The following is a 17,506-nucleotide window of genomic DNA, read 5'->3' on the forward strand; positions in this document are numbered from 1 at the left end:
AAAGTTAAAAAATGCACTTGAAATTCTGAATGGATTTAAAAGTCATTCCACATGTTCTTTTTCCTGCCTTCTAAAAATCCTCCAAATTGAGCTTACTGATTTCTTTCAGTAAGATTTTTTGCTATCTCCTTCCTCTGTGACAAATTTCAGGCAAAAGCCTCAATAAATTATGTCACAAAAATATTTTTCAGAATACTCTTATAAAACAAAATTCAGATTTAACAATACCATGGAGAGAATCTTGTTTGCACCAATGCTGCTGTATTGCACACTGGCTCCTCGTTCAAAACCCTCTCCCCTTCACTTCATAACATCAGCCTTTGCTGCTACAACTGGTCTCATGCAGACTCTCACTGGCTTTACATGGTACAGTTAGACAAAGCCACACCTCAGACCAGCACCGTATTTCTCTCATTCCTTTCCCTGGGACTTCTCTGAGACATGGTAGGAAATAACCAGCAACCATTCTGCATGTGTGGATGGACAACCTACAAGGTCAGGGACGTTAATGTCCATGGGGCCAACCTTGGCCCGTGTGGTGGAGAAGCTGATGGATCAATGTTCCCTTCTTTTATCACCTGGGGCCGACTGTTCTGGGGGATATTAATAACGCTCCCCAGAAATCCCTGGGCAGTATCATAATCGCACATTTTTCTCATCTATGGAGGACTGCAGAAAGGAAAAGGCAGGGAATGAAGCCTTGTTGTCACAATGGTTGTCCAAGCAGATCCCTGAGCAAGCAGCATCGGCATTGGATGAGAATGTGTTACCAGAGCAAATTACTGTGCCCCACACAGGACCTGTCAGAATCAAACACTTTGAGTGGGTGTGGTTGGGTGATTTCTGCTTTAATAAGTGCTGCAGGTGAGTGAGAGGCACAGTCAAGTTTTCTAAGCACTGGGTTATATGAAAGGTGTGGCTCTGAACAGTATGGGAGCATTCCTAAGTAGGACTGTGACATTAGGAAGCTTCTGTTTCTGTGTTGGAATTCCAGAAAAAAAGGAAACAATAAGGCAAGGCCAGGTAAGTACCATCTTGTTTCAAGAGCAGAGTAAGTCCACCGTGGTGTTTATGGAGACCTTCCTGTTACACAGACAAGGGACTTAGGGCTAAAAATAAGGTCTATACTTTCATTACAAGATTTAGAGATTTTGCACACTAACTGAAGGCATAGACTCTAGAGAAAGAAACTATGTTAAAAATCAAGGCTTTAATAAGAAAAGAATGTTAGCCTGAAATCTGGAATAGCCATAGTTAGGTCAATGAGTCTGAGAATCTTTCACACACACACACCACACACACACACACACACACACACACACACACACACACACAGATATGTAGGTAGAGATACAAACCCACATGTATGTATGAATGCATATATTTATGCATAGACTGATACATAAATAGATTCCAACCACAAAAACTGATTGCATAAATCATTTTAAAATAGAGGAAAACCAATACAGTTTATCCAGAAATGTTAGGAAGTAGGTGTTTAGAAAACAAAACAAAACAGGAAACTGCAAAGAGAATAACCAAGGCATGATTCAAAACAAACAAGAAGCGGTCACCATATTTAATTCTACTTGCTCCGGTTAAAGGTTGGGTGGTGTCAAAGAGATGGTTTCCCCCACTCTCCCATTCAGGATAATTTCAGGGTGCAGTTTGGGGCAGAGACTTACAAAAGCTAATTACTTGGAAAAGCTAAATGATTCTGCATAATAAAGTCGATAGAGAACTATCTCTATCTTCTTCCCCCCCCTGAGGTTCCTAAGTGTGCCATGGGGGAACCCAAGGATTTTATCTACTTCCTGTGTAAGTTGGAGATACCACTTTTGTCAATCCATTACCTACAGAGGATCTGTTCTATTTCCACTGGGAAAAATAGAGCCATGGATTAGATGAGAGAAATCTAGATCTGGCTCCCAGCAGAGATAAGTTGTTAGCTTCCTGTTCTAACATTTCCCAATCAAGTGTGTTAGCACAGACAGACCTAAAACGGGGACTCTCAGGAAAAAGCAGAGTTTCACTGGGCTAGGGCTGTGCTGTCCAACGAGGTGACCCGTAGCCACAGCATATGAAATGTGACTAATGCAAACTGTGATGTCTTGGGTAAAATGCATACCAGATTTCAATGGCTTAGTACAAATATAATGTAAAGCCTCTTTATCTAATTTTACATTGATTACACGTTGGGATGATTTATGTTGAGTTAAAGACAATGTAGCACTACATTTAAATTCATTTATTTCATTTGCAGTTTTTTTATATGTTGTTTGAAATTTTTAAATTATATCTGTGGCTCACAATATGTTTCTATTGTATAATGCTGATGTGGGTGATTTCCAGATAGTTGGAAATTAAGCAAAATTACTTCTAAACAGATTATGATCAAGAAAGAAATCAAAAGAGATACTCAAAACATTTCAAAGTGAATGAATAAGACAAGACAACATATCAAAAATTGTGGAGTGATAATAAAATAATGCTTCAAAGGAAATGGATAGCTGTAAGTATGTTTACTAGGAAAGAAGAAAGATGTAAAAATGATTATCTCCGTTTCTACCTTAAGAAGCAAGAAATGATACCAATTTTAGGAGGAGAGGGGAACACTTCCCAACCCATTTTTGTGAGGTTTGATAACTATGAAACAAAGCCTGGCAACAACCATTCAGGCAAAGAAACAAATTTCAATTTCAGATCAGAAACTCTCATGACAGAGATGCAAAATTCTATTAGGAATAACAGCAAACCAAATCCATAATAATCAAATCCAATACATAAAAAAAGAGTAATATATCATAGCCAGTGGGATTAATTCCAAAATGTATGGCTAGTTTAACATTAGATAAATAAATTCATGTAATTCATCATATGAACAGAAAAGAGAAAAATCCTATGAATATATCAATTGAAGCTGAATAAAGCCCTAGACAAAATTCAACATCCATGAATAATAAAACCTCCCAGCAAACTAGAACATTAGAGAAAATTCCTTAATATAATGAAGGACGTCTTTGAAAACCTACAGCTAAATTCATAATAGTGACATATTACAAGTATTTCCCCAAATCTGGCAATAAGAAAGGATATTTACCCTCAGACCTAAGTAATGGAGAGAAATACTATATCCATGGATCTGGAGACCCGATATTTTCAAAAAAATCCTTCTTCCCCACATTTCTTGATAGATCCAATGAAACCCTAATAAGAATTTCAGACTAGGAAAAATAGTGTGTGTGTGGTGTATGTGTATGTTTCCCCAGAATTTTCTTACTGTTTCTTTCAATAATAAGAAAGCAAGAGACCTGTGGAAGGCAGAATAATGAACCCCCAAAAGATACCCACATCCTAATTCCCAGAACCTGTGACTATGTCCTGTTCCATGGCAAAAGGAATTTACAGGTATGATTAAATTAAGGATATCCAGGTAAGAGGATTATTCTAGATTATCTGGGTGTGTCCAATCCAATCACAAGGGTTCTTAAAATCAGAGATACTGACAGTGCTGAGTTCAGAAAGAAAGACGTGACCAAAAGAAATGATTAGAGGGATATAACCTGTCTGGCTTTAAAGATGGAGGAAGGGGGCCATGAGTCAAGGAATTTGAGCATCCTCTAGAAACTGGAAACAATAAAGATGTTTTCCCCAAATCCCCCAGAGAGAAATGAAACCTTGTGACACTTCAATTTTAGCCCTGCAAGACCTGTGGCAGATGTTACAAGACAATAAAACTGTGTTGTTGTTGTTGTAAGCCAACAGTAAGTTTGTGATACAAAACACACAAAAGTTTGCCATAGAAAACAACTACACAACCCAGTTTGTTCATGTTGAACAAACATGTCACCAAAGATAAAAGAATGACCCATAAGAACCTACAAAGTTGCTAGACTTCAGTACTCTTTAGAAAAAGGCAAACTAACCCCAGAATGAGTATTATTACAAGACAAAACATGTAATACACAACACGGATGCTACTGATCGGATGTTTGTGATTTACCAAACACAAATGTTGAAGCCCTAACCCTCAGTCTGATGGTATTTGGAGGTGAAGCCTTTGGGAAGTAATTAGATCCTAAGGGTGGATCCCTCAGGAATAGCATTCGTGGCCTTTTAAGAACGAACAAGAGAGAGATCATCTCTCTCTCTCTCTCCCTTTCTCACTCTTTCTCTGTCCAGTGAGGACAGAGCAAGAAGGTGTCCATCTGCTACCCAGAAAGAGCTTTCTCACCAGAAACGAAGTCAGCCAGCACCCCTATCTTGGACTTCTCAGCCTCTAGAACCATGAAAAGTAAATGTTTCTTATTAAACACCCCCCACCCCAAGTCTATGGTGGTCTCTTTACAGCCTGCACTCACCAAGATGTGGAGCAGCTGGTAATAGTATCAAACAGCCCCACTGCATGTAGACCTGCTCAGCAACGTTGTGATAAATACGTACTCTCTGACCAGCAGTTCCGTTTTCAGGTATTTCCCAAAGAGATGCAAACATATCTCCACAAAAGACTTGAACAAGGACCTTCATAGCCACCCTACTCATAAGAACTGGAAACCCTAAAAACTGGAAACCATGATGCCATCAATGAGAAAACAGATAAACACATTGCCATACAGTTCAAGAAAATATATTGCCTGACAATAAATCTGGGTAACAAGCAAAATAACACAAGGAAATGTACAATCTGCATCACTTTAAAACTCAAGAGTTTTGGGGGCGCCTGGGCAGCGTAGTCAGTTAAGCGTCCACCTTCATCTCACGTCATGATCTCAGGGTGCTGGGATTGAGTTCCACATCAGGCTTCCTGCTCAGCAGGAAGCCTGTTTCTCCCTCTCCAGCTCCCTCTGCTTGTGCTTCTCCCTCTCCCACTCCCTCTGCTTGTGTTTTCTCTCTCTCTCACTGTGTCTCTTTCTGTCATATAAATATATAAATAAAATCTTAAAAAAATAAGGGCACCTGGGTGGCTCAGTGGGTTAAGCCGCTGCCTTCGGCTCAGGTCATGATCTCAGGGTCCTGGGATCGAGCCCCGTGTCGGGCTCTCTGCTCAGCGGGGAGCCTGCTTCCTCCTCTCTCTCTGCCTGCCTCTCTGCCTGCTTGTGATCTCTCTCTGTCAAATAAATAAATAAAATCTTTAAAAAAAAAATCTTAAAAAAATATATTTAAAACTCAAGAGCTGCAAAGTTGAGACCCCTTCCATAGCTAGACATGTTCTAAATAAAGAATTTACAAAACATATCAAGAAGCTTTATTAGCAACATCACACAACTTTACAAAGCACATTCTTTCACAAAAACACATTCAAATAATATACATATTTATTATTCAATAATATTATGTAATAATATACATATTATTATATTATCAATATTCCCAGAGGTCAGACTGGTATGATGCTAATTTTGTGAAGTAGCTCAGGATACTTTCATTCTTGACTCTTTATGAACCTTTATTTCCCTCAAGATGTCACCCTCCCCCCCATTGAAGGCAACCCTCATTCAGCTGAGAGTAATATTTCTCACTGTTGTGTGCTTGAAAGAAGACAGATTTTGGAGTGAGAGAAAGAGGACCGGTTCTTTGCCTCACTACCTGCCAGAAAAGGATCTGTTGAGTCAATCTCTTAACTATTCTGTATTTTACCTCCAGATCCCAAAAATGTCATCATAACATTTCTGGTCCCTTGTGCTCTTCCAGAACCTCACCTCTCCCTATGATGAGGTGGTGCCTCCTCTCACCCTCCCCTTCTCCTGCTTGAACCTGGGCAGGTTTCTAACTTCTCCAGTCTACAGAGCATGGCCAAAAGAACACTATATGGCTATGTGGCTTCCACAGCACGACTAGAAAAGGCAATATGGCTTCCCTTGGCTCGCTCTCTTTCTGTTGGGACGTTTGCCCTTGGAATCCAGCCACTATGCAGATAGGAAGTCCAGACTAGCTCATTTTGAGAAGTCAAATAAAGAGGACTTCAGGGAGAGGAATCCAGGTCCCTGGCCTGTAGTCAGCATTAACAGCCAGACATGGAATGACTAAACCTTCAGATGATTCCAGTTCTGACTCTGGAGCCCTCCACTGAGGTCTCAGAACTCATCATGGAAGACGGGCAGTTTTTTGTGCTCCAACATGTCTGAGATCTTGAGCCACACAACCCACAAGCACAATAAATAGTTACTGCATGCCTCTGTGTTTAGGGAAGATGTGTTATGTGCCCACGGTAACCAGGAGAGATGTTGGAACACACCAGAACCAAGGGGGTCTGACATTACGAAACATAAAAAATAGGACAGTGGTTTTGGGACCAAGTTGGAAGGGACTTGGAGACTCTGTCCTGAGTCTTCCTACTCACATCCTAGAATTCTAACCAAGGACTCACAGGGTTGGTGGTTGTGATCATGTCTTGAAGTGCTTCCTGATTTGATGGAAAATGGAAGTTTGGGCATTACATACTGGTTACTGGGAAAAGAGCATTCTCACTGACAGCACTGGGGCCAGATACCCACTTTAGTAGATTCCCCATTCTGCTACTCCCTGATAGGTCTACTTTGCGTACAGAGGTGTAGGAGTTAACAAAGACAGGAGAGCTTATATTAATGCTCTTGAGTAATCCTCATTTTGGAAAAAAATGAACATGCTATTTTTGAAGGCTTTCTCAGATGATAAGAGATCTCTCCCTAGATGTGCTTCTACCACTCTCTGAATAAATATTTTCATCTCCCCAAAGTATTTTTTGTTTTCTTATCCTTTAGACAAAACTACTCCCCGAACCCTTGCCCCCATAGTTTATAGGAAGAAAATAGCTGTCAGCAATACAAGATACTTTATCAGCTTTACCATTTTGGGGCAGTTTTAAATATTTCATTGTTCTTTCTGTATAGGTAGTAACTCAGCTTGACGGTTCCCATCTTTGAAGGTTGAAGCAGCAGAGAATACAAATTGGTTGAAGAAGCAGAGGATACAAATTCCCGCGAGAGTCCCAGTTCCCAGATCCTATCCTGGGGAAGGCTGGCTAAAAGGAACCTGGCTGTGATGTTAGCAATATCTCAAGTTTGTGAGCTCCATCCCTCCTTTACTGCTCTCTTTTGTTTTGATTTTCCTCTTCCATCTTTTACTCAGTCCGTGAAGGATGAAGGCAATTGTCACACTGTGTACAGGTAAAGATAAAATGGTCCAGGGAGCACCCAAATGATACCTCCTGTCTTTCAAGTAAACGTGCCAAGAAGAGCTCAGGGAGATTTATCTTCGCATTTTACAAAAACCTTTTGGTTCATTTATTTATTTATTTTTATGATGCGCACCCCACCCTCTCACCCTCTTCATTATACTCTGTTGCTGTTGGTTCCTGTTTATCATTTATTTAAGGAAGTACGTTTCCATCCATTCACAAAAGGTGACATCACATCTATTTCAAGTGACAGTTACCAAATAGGCTAGTCTAGCCTGATTAAGTGCGCAGGGAGTTTCTTTTCTTTTTCCTTAAAATATAATTATTCACAAAGACTAGGGGGAAGGGGGACATGGAAACATATTAGTATTTTACAGGTAACAGTTAAAATTTAGTTAACTTTCAAGACCTTATTGATTAGGGAAACTCTACATCTCTGAAAATATGTGCTTAATTGTCTGAAAAGTAAGAACTGCGTTTACCAAGGTAATCATTCAGTAAACAAAGATAGCAATGGGCTGTTTGGAGGGTTATAATCTCACCCTTAAATAAAGCATAAACAGATTATTGCCCATGCTAAGACCAATGACCTATGACTCAGTCCAGTAAAGATTCAGAATTAAACAGGGTACAGATTTTGTCAAACATTATGTTCTCATTCCAGCAGACCTGAAGAGTGTAGGGGACGTGATTGCTTATGCCCTTCTAGAGTGGAACACTAGGCCTTCCTCCTTCTAAGGAATTACATTCGTTAGTTAACAATGCTAAGAAAGCAAAATTAAAAGACTGCCTAACTTTCTGTAGATTTAATGGTTGAGCCTTTGCTTTTATTTTAAATCAAGATGAGAATTGCAGATGTCAGATGAGGAATGGGTGCATCTTTGTTGGTGTCAGATGGTTCCACTGGGTTGGTTTCCTCTGTGGTGAGAGCAATAGAACTTGGGCAAAAGCAACTCTGTGGGGCCATTAGCTACCTTCGCTCTCCTTCATGCCTGAATCATAATTCACATCACTGGATATACTGCCTCAAGGTTCAGAGATATTACTATATTTGTTTCAATTGTTCGCTTTTGTTTTTTGACCTTTAATTGTTGATTGTCATCAATGGGCAGTCCAAAGATCTCCTCCTCAATCACTCTAAGTCCAAAGACCCATGGGGCCATCCTCAGTTTAAACAAGTTAGTCTTCTCTTCAAACACCAAGAAAAGGAAAGAGTGGAACTGGAATCCTTGATTGGCGTTCTTGCTTACATAGCTCCCATCCTGATGTTGGGTGGGGCTCTGTGCACCACCGTGCCCTTGACAGTTGAGGTCTCTGCACAGAGTCTAGTGGTGCCCCAGACTTGGGTGTCCACACTTGAAGGTTGGCTATTATCTTGCAAACATGTTACTATGGTGGGGTAGTTGAGCCCTGAGTGGTACCAACTTCAGCCAGACCCTCTGAGCTCATTAGGCCTTCTCCAGGAAGTGTCAGAACCTGCTGGAAAAACCAGCAAGCACTTCTCTGGGGCAGTCATTGTTCTTTCTTGGCCCCCCCCCACCCATGTCAGTCATGGCTTCTCCAACCCATTCAACCAAATCTTAGAGTCACCTTTGAAGTTTCCACCCAGAAGGTCCCCTAAATCCAAGGGAAATTACCTTATGCCTGCTAAGAATTATGTCCACTAGAAATAGGAATTGTAACATTGGGTAGTGGAGTTTTCCTTTCATTATTTTATTTTGTCAAAAGCCCCAATATGTGATACAGATAGATGCTCTTCTTCTTATAATTCCAGATTCATAAACTTAAAAAAATCTATATACAAAATTTGCAACTACAAATACAGTACAAATAAATATAAAATAACCAGAAAAAAATGGAAAAATACACTAAATGTTAGTAGCAACCATTTATCTGTTGGGAAATTATACCATTAATCCTCATTACTATTCTCAGAAATGAACATGTATTATTTTTATTATTAAAGAAAAATTCTAACAATTTGGAAATCAACACACAAGAGAATAGATGTGGTTTTTCTCCTTTTTTTGAAAGCAGAAGTAATATACATTTTAAAAATAGGAAATGGCATGGTCTAAAATATAGAGCTATGGGGCTCTGGTGTAACTTTTTAAGGAGGTTATCTCTGAAAATACATGGAAATTTTTATTTTAATGTAAAGAAAAAACAGTAGTTTCTCTTCATGCAATTCTTCTCAAGTATTCTTAACTTGTATTTACCCTTGATTTAAATGCATCACCCTTAATCTATGTCAATTTTTTTATTTTTGTTTTTTTTTAATTAACATATAATGTATTATTTGTTTCAGGGGTACAAGTTTGTGACTCATCAGTCTTACACAATTCACAGCACTCACCATAGACATACTCTCCCTAATGCCCATCAGCCAGCCACCCATCCCTCCCACCATCCCTCCACTCCAGCAACCCTCAGTCAACTTTTTAAATTCATAAACTTGCCATGACAGACTGTGGACTCTGAGAACAAACTGAGGGTTTTCGATGGGAGGTGGGTGGGGGTTGGATGAGCCTGGTGGTGGGTATTATGGACGGCACGTACTGCATGGAGCACTGGGTGTGGTACATAAACAATGAATGCTGGAACACCAAAAAGAAACAACAACAAAAAAAAAACCTTAAATTTTAGAAAATTTAACAAAGATTTATAAGCTGAAAAGTCAGATGGCAATATGTTGATGATAAAAGCACTGGGTAACAGATGTTCTCTGGTTTTAAAAATATCAGTCACTCATGGATTATTTCTTATAAATTGAGTGGACAGACTGTGTGGTGCCATTTTACCCAAGTGGCCCAATGTAGCATCATCAATAGTGAAATAAAACTTAGATTCCATGTGAAAGGAGGCAATAATATATATATATATATATATATATATATATATATATATACACACACACACACACACAACATCCTCCATGTGTTTTTTTCTGCTTAAAAAAAAAAATAGCGAGACAGAGTCAATCATGAGGAAACAGTTAAAGAGAGCCAGAATAAGGGACGATCAACATGAAAATTGTTCTGAACTCTCCAAAAAATTCATGTCATGGCTCAACATTGTGGACAAAACTAGGTATAATTAAATTAATTTTAGTGACCACATGTGTTTTAATTGTATCGCGGTCATGTAGGGAAATGTTTTCCCCCTCAGGAAACGCATAAGAAAGTACCGAGAGGTGAAATATCATGTCAGCAAATCACTTCCAAATGGTGATCACCGCCATGAACAACAGAAAGCATTAAAACAGACAGACAGAAGGCAAGCAATAATGGAAAAAAATATTAATCATGACTGAAAATAGCGAAGGGTAATGAATGTTCTTTGGGCTATATTTCCATTTTTCATCTAGTCGATGCTGAGTGATGTCTCTTACCCAGAGCTGAAAGATTCGAAAACAAATGAACTGAAGCCAGCTGAGAGAGACTTCCTTCCTCCCGGGGCTTCTCAGGAGCCGTGTGTGTGCAATGCATTCATAACCAGGTGTCTATTAATGGCTTCAGATAGTTTAGACGGTAAGTACAGGATAGATATGGCAGGGACACTTCTGGGAGTCAAATGTGTAGCATATGTGACTGTAAAAGTAAGAATATGAGTTTGCATGGGTGTATAGGGGAGAGACTGTGTATGTGTATATCAGTATATGATGTTTAGAGTGGTAGTAAATTCAGAAAGAGCTATTTATAATTGAAAGCATGCTGAATAGCTTTGGATCCCCTAAAAGGGTGCGCACCTTCTTACTCAGGCATGCTTTCCAAAGGGAGGAGGACGACGGGAAGATCAATAGCACTCTCGCTGATTATAAGAGTCTGGAACGACTGGGTTCACCGTTTTCGCAGACTAAATAACAATACCACAAATCAAAATCATTGAGGTCAAATAAAAGGCAACCTAATTCCCACCCCTTTGTGGGCAATACGGAGATCATCAGATCTAGTCTGTGCGTCTAGCAAGCATGATGCTGGCCAGCACAGTCTATCTCCAAAGTCCCTGGAAACGACCACCCTCTTCATCTCAAACCCCCTCTAAGACCAGCAAAAGAAAAGGTTCTTCTCTTTTTCCAGCGAACTTCCTGTTTCAATTTATTATAAGAAAATCCTTGATGTTACAAAGTGCTGGCACAGAAATTAAAATCAACTTGAAATTTCTTTGGCTAAAGAAAGAATCATTGCCTGGGCCATCTGTTAAATATATTCGAATAGGTCTGGCACAATGCTGCATCTGCTCCTGTCTCTCCTTATAGCTTTATCAGCTTTAAAAGGTCAATTGTGATGGTGTTTATTAAAGAAAAGGACAAGGGAATTTGCTTCACCTTTAAATCTTTCACATACTTTGCCTTAAGCTATCTCCTCAAGACATAGAACCCATTAAAGCAAATCTGGCCCCATTTGTGGATTGCAAAACATGCATATATTTCCTTCATTATGGAAGGATTTGTTTCCTTTTGAATTACTACAGGTTAAAGTGGGAGCATAATTGAAAACGGAGAAAAAAAATGGTTAAGTTCATATACCTTGAGTCTGTTTAAATCATTAACCATCACTAATGGACTTCTTATATCATTGGTTAGCTAAAATAAATGCTTCAAATTTTTGCAAATATTAAATATCACTCAATTGAGTTCAATAACAGAGTGAGATCATCAGTTAATTTTTTTTTGCTGACATTTCATTTTTTATTTAAAAAAAAGAGAAAATTCATCCTAATTAATGTTACTCTTCAAGCAGAAAAGTGAACTTTTCTAATTTATCAAGCTCCTTATATGTCGCAGGCCTAAAACTAGATGTTTTTCTAAGTAAAAACATGAACATTTAGGGACATATTTTGTCTGGTACAAAGAATTTCTGGAAATTATTATTTTTTTTTTCCTTTGGAAGTGAGGTAGATACATTGGCAAAGGAGACTGAGCAAATGTCCAGGAGAAAGTGGCATAGCAAGAGTGAAAAACAGAGAAGGATGTCCAGAAGTCTAGAATGCCAACTGGGTCAAATGCTAGTGAGAGGATAAGATAATCCTGGCATGGTGCCATTGAACTTACTGTCCAATAAACATCACAAGTGGCCAGTAGGGAAGAAGGGGAGGATGAGAGCCAGGCTAGAATGGCTTGCCAAATGAGGACCAGGAGATAGAGCTCCTTTCAATACTGAGAACTTGCTATCCTTCAGAACCACCAGATAATAGATGATGTAGGAAACAGTGTGCTTCCTTCCTGCAAGAGGAAAGGCTCAAGGCGATTCTCAATGTTCAAGGATGGGGTGGCACAAATTTAAGCACCTGTTGGGAGGCAAGGAAGAAGAAGGTGCTATATTCCACACCTGAACTCCTTGGGCACACAGCCATTGTCTGTGACCCTGGGAAGACTTAGAAATTATGTTTCTATTTCTACGATTTCCATACAGACTCCTTGTTTTCTCCAAATTAGCAGTTACAGCTCAAAACTGAGACACACAGATTCTGAGAACCTCCTGTGAGATCAAGCAAACAAAACTCTCAGGTAATCAGAAGGCAAAAAGGCATAAGAAATATCTGCAAAATCATAAGAGAAACATCATCCCCTCAAAAAATTTGGAAAAACTGAAATTTCAATTGATGAGAGATATCCTTCCAAATATAACTAGCAGTAATAATGTCTTCAATATAAAGTAAGTAAAATTAAGGTAGAAGAACAAAACAAATGGACAGAGAAATCAGGAAAGAGCTTTGGCTTGAAGAAATTAAGATATATCAGTAAATAAGGTATGGAGTTACAAATGAAACATACGTCAATGTCACCAAAAGATAGGTTTTAACTGCTCAAAGTTGGATAGCAAAAGTATTATGATCCCTCTGAACAAAGGCACATCTCACAATGGGAGAGATTCTATCTGCAGACAAAGTCCTTGGAAACCTTTTGCCAAGGCTCCCATATCAAAGATGGCACCTACTGGTAATAGGCACATGATTATTACAGGATTAACTCAACAAATATTTATGACTAGCTACTGTGCCTGTGACATTGTCCTGGGTACTAGGGAAATAGTGAACAGAAAAAATTCCCTGACTTATTGCAAAGAGTATTCTAATGCAAGAAATCAACAATGCCACGATTATTCAGTAAAGTGTGTAGTAAGATAATGATATGCCCCAAGGAGGAGTAAAAAGAAACAGGGATATGAACTGTCAGGGGACAAAACCAACCATTCTCTCCTTGTAAAATAATTTCAGTGGCAAGAAATGCCATGTCCAGGAGCAGGATGAACATCATTAGCCTACCAGAGTTTCTAATAGTCCTGCAAATGTCCTCAGTTAGAAATACATTTCCTAAGGATGTGCCCATTATGGAAACTCCACCTTGAGTCTCACCTTCTGTTCCAACTACCTTGCTACTCCAAATATCCTCCCAATCTGCCGATGACATAGATGTGTATGAGAAGCTAAAACATCATGAAAATGTTTCTTAGTGAACATATGTTTGAAATAGAGAGATCTGTGTGAATTAAGTATTTAACATATAGCCTGAGTCTATCAGGCTAAGATGTCAAAATATATTCATTTCACAATAGAAACGGTCTTGTCAGTGGCACCCAGAGTAAGATTAATCTTGATTTAGATTTTCTATATCTAAGATAGTCCTCAGATGAGCCCTCCATCCATTCATTTTGGGAGTTTTTTTCCATTCTTCCATTAGGCTAACCATCCTGTTTTAATGATCATTTCGCTTATTTACACATGGTACTGACTTTACTAGTTATTGCGATGTCTCCTTGGTCCAGGGCACTTGGTTCCAACTGACTGTACTTTGCTTTTTACATTTTAATTGAGGGTAAACTGTTTTCTGTTTTCTAAAGTCTTTGGGAAACAGGATGATCTTCACGTAGAGTTGAAGGGAGTCATTTTTGGATTCTCTGCAGTCTTAAGGAAGTTCTTCTCATAATGTCCACATCATGCACTCTCCTATGTACAGATTTTGGAAGCCCATTCTTCTATCATCCTCTTGAGAAGTAAATACTGTGATCTCTGAAATTCATGCTGGTGATCTACTGCCACCTTAATCCCTGATGTGCAAAATCATTTCACCCTGAACCCTTGCAGATTAACACTGCCATATTTCTGCCAGAAATTATTCTGCCCCAAATATGGGCATAACCAGACCCTTAATTTCTCCAAGCACAGCTTCCTCTGAGCTATCAATAAGACCACTTTAAATGTGGCTAGGGAGAGGCGCCTGGGTGGCTCAGTCAGTTAAGCATCTGCCTTCAGCTAGGAGCATGATCGTGGGGTCCTGGGATCGAGTCCCACGTCGGGCTCCCTGTTCAGTGGGGGAGCCTGCTTCTCCCTCTCCCTCTGCTGCTCCCCTGCTTGTGCTTTCTCCTTCCATGTATAATAAATAAAACATTTTTTAAAAGATGGCTAGGGAAATAACAAAAGTAAAATAGAGTGGTTACAACTGCTGGGACCTGTTCTGCTAGGAGAAGAGGCAACCCTCCTAGCTACCATACAAATGGCTAACAGAAACATGAAAAAATGTTCATCATCACTAGCCATTAAGGAGATTCAAATCAAAACCACATTGAGATAACACCTTACACCAGTTAGAACGGCCAAAATTAACAAGACAGTAAACAACAAGTGTTGGAAAGGATGTGGAGAAAGGGGAACCTTCTTACATTGTTGGTGGGAATGCAAGTTGGTGCAGCCACTTTGGAAAACAGTGTGGAGATTCCCTCAGAAATTAAAAATAGAGCTACCCTATGACTGCACTACTGCAGTTTCACTATTGCACTACTGGGTATTTACCCCAAAGATCCAGACATAGTGAACAGAAGGGCCATCTGTACCCCAATGTTCATAGCAGCAATGGCCATAATCACCAAACTGTGGAAAGAGCCAAGATGCCCTTCAACAGACAAATGGATAAAGAAGATGTGGCCCATATATACAATGGAGTATTATGCCTCCATCAGAAAGGATGAATACCCAACTTTTGCATCAACATGGACGGCACTGGAGGAGATTATGCTGACTGAAATAAGTCAAGCAGAGAGAGTCAATTATCATATGGTTTTGCATACTTGTGGAGCATAAGGCATAACATGGAAGACAGTGGGTGAAGGAGAGGAGAAGTGAGTTGGGGGAAATCGGAGGGGGAGACAAACCATGAGAAACTGTGGACTCTGAGAAACATAGAGCAGGTATTAAAGAGGGCATGTATTGCATGGAGCACTGGGTGTGGTGCATAAACAATGAATCTTGGAACGCTGGGAAAAAAAAAAAAGACTACCTCCCTCCTTTCCTGCCTGAAATGATGGATAGGGGACTAACCATTCCCCTCAGCATCCCAAAACAAAAGTTTGGAGGTGGCCTTCAAATAGAAACACATGTAAATTTCCAACCGTCTGCCCCATTCCGTCTTAAATTACACTCACACGTGATCCTGACACTTCGATAGATTTTGTTCTATGCTACAACCTGTGTAGCTTCTTTTTGCAATCTCCCTCCAAGGTGAGATTTTAAAAGTTCAGGTCATCAGGATTTTCATACACTATACCTCAGTTCCAGTTCTACCACATCATTCTTCAGAACAGAGTACTGAAATGTAAATTTCTTCTTCAGCTTCCCTTGGAAGCTACCAGTTTGCTCTCATCCTGAGTACTGCTTAGGGTCATTCCTATGCTAGCAAGAAATCTATCCCTTACTACTGACCAACCCCATCTCTCACTGTCCAAAGATTCCAATCCATGGCTCTGGGAATGAAGGTTATTTAAGGGGAGTCAAAAGTTATCAGGAAAATCACAGACAACTGAAATGTTCCTATGTTTCAAGCACCACTATCAAAAATGCAAGTATTGTATGCCCACAAGATAGGATATAATTTAATCTTTCTTTAAAAGGCAAGGGAAGAAAATATTTTAATATCATTATACTTTACTGGTGGAAAAAAATCACGATTCCTTGAAATGTTACATAATGTTTTGTATAAAATGGGGAAATTTACCAGAACAGTACTATAGTAATTTGGAATCCACATACTCATGGATTCTTCTAATTCTAATTTGTCCTTTCCTGGTAGTCAGTGAGATTCTAATGCTTTGTTTGACTACTCTGAGAGGTGATTTCTTTTCAGTAAATTAAATCAATTTCCATTTGTTCTTGGCCTAGGAAATTTTATTTTCTCCTGTCTTTATTCAATTTTCAATTCATTCTTCTCAGAGCATAAATCAATGTCTTCCTTTGATTTCATGGCAGGTATTCCTTAGTAGAGCATTGAAAAAAAATCATTATATTAAACATCATCCCAAGCTTTGAAGCCAGAGTGGTACAAAATAATCAATATCAGGACATTTCTAACTCTGTGGGAAATACCAAAAGCTTAATATTCAAGGAGATAAATACTTTAGGAACAATAATTAGAAATCCTTTACTTTTACCTGTGATGTAGACTGCATAGTATCACAGAGCAGATATAACAGAAACGAAGAAGAAAAACTCTCAGAAGAACAAAAGTCAGAATGATGATGTTTTTTATTAAGTTATGTTAGTCACCATACAGTACAACGTTAGTTTTGGTGTAGTGTTCCATGATTCACTGTTTGTGTATAACACCCAGTGCTCCATGCAATATGTGCCTTCCTTAATACCTATCACTAGGCTAACCCAACTCCCCACCTGTCTCCCCTCTAAAACCCTCAGTTTGTTTCTCAGAGTCCATAGTCTCTCATGGTTCATCCCCCCCTCCTATTGCCCCCTACTTCATTTTCCCCTTCTGTGTCTTAATGTCTTCCATGGTATTCCTTATGTTCCACAAATAAGTGAAACTATATGATCATTGTCTTTTTCTGGTTGACTTATTTCACTTAGCACAATCTCCTCCAGCTCCATCCATGTTGATGCAAATGTTGGGCAGTCATCTTTTCTGATGGCTAAGAAATATTCTATTGTATATATGGACCATATCTTCTTTATCCATTCGTCTGTTGAAGGACATCTTGGCTCCTTCCACAGTTTGGTTATTGGGGACATTGCTGCCATGAACATTGGGGTGCATATGGCCCTTCTTTTCATTACATCTGTATCTTTGGGGTAAATACCCAGTAGTGCAATTGCTGAGTCATAGGGTAGCTTTATTTTTACTTTTTGAGGAACCTCTACACTGTTTTACAAAGTGGTTGCACCAACTTACATTCCCACCAAAAGTGTAAGAGGGTTCCCCTTTCTCCACAACCTTGCCAACATTTGCTATTTCTTGCCTTGTCAATTTTGGCCATTCTAACTGGTATAAGGCAGTATCTCAATGTGGTTTTGATTTGAATCTCCCTGATGGCTAATGATGATGAACATTGTTTCATGTGTCTGATA

This window comes from Enhydra lutris, unplaced genomic scaffold, assembly GCF_002288905.1.
Source record: "Enhydra lutris kenyoni isolate GAN:26980312 unplaced genomic scaffold, ASM228890v2 scaffoldscaffold93, whole genome shotgun sequence".
NCBI classification, from domain to species: Eukaryota; Metazoa; Chordata; class Mammalia; order Carnivora; family Mustelidae; genus Enhydra; species Enhydra lutris.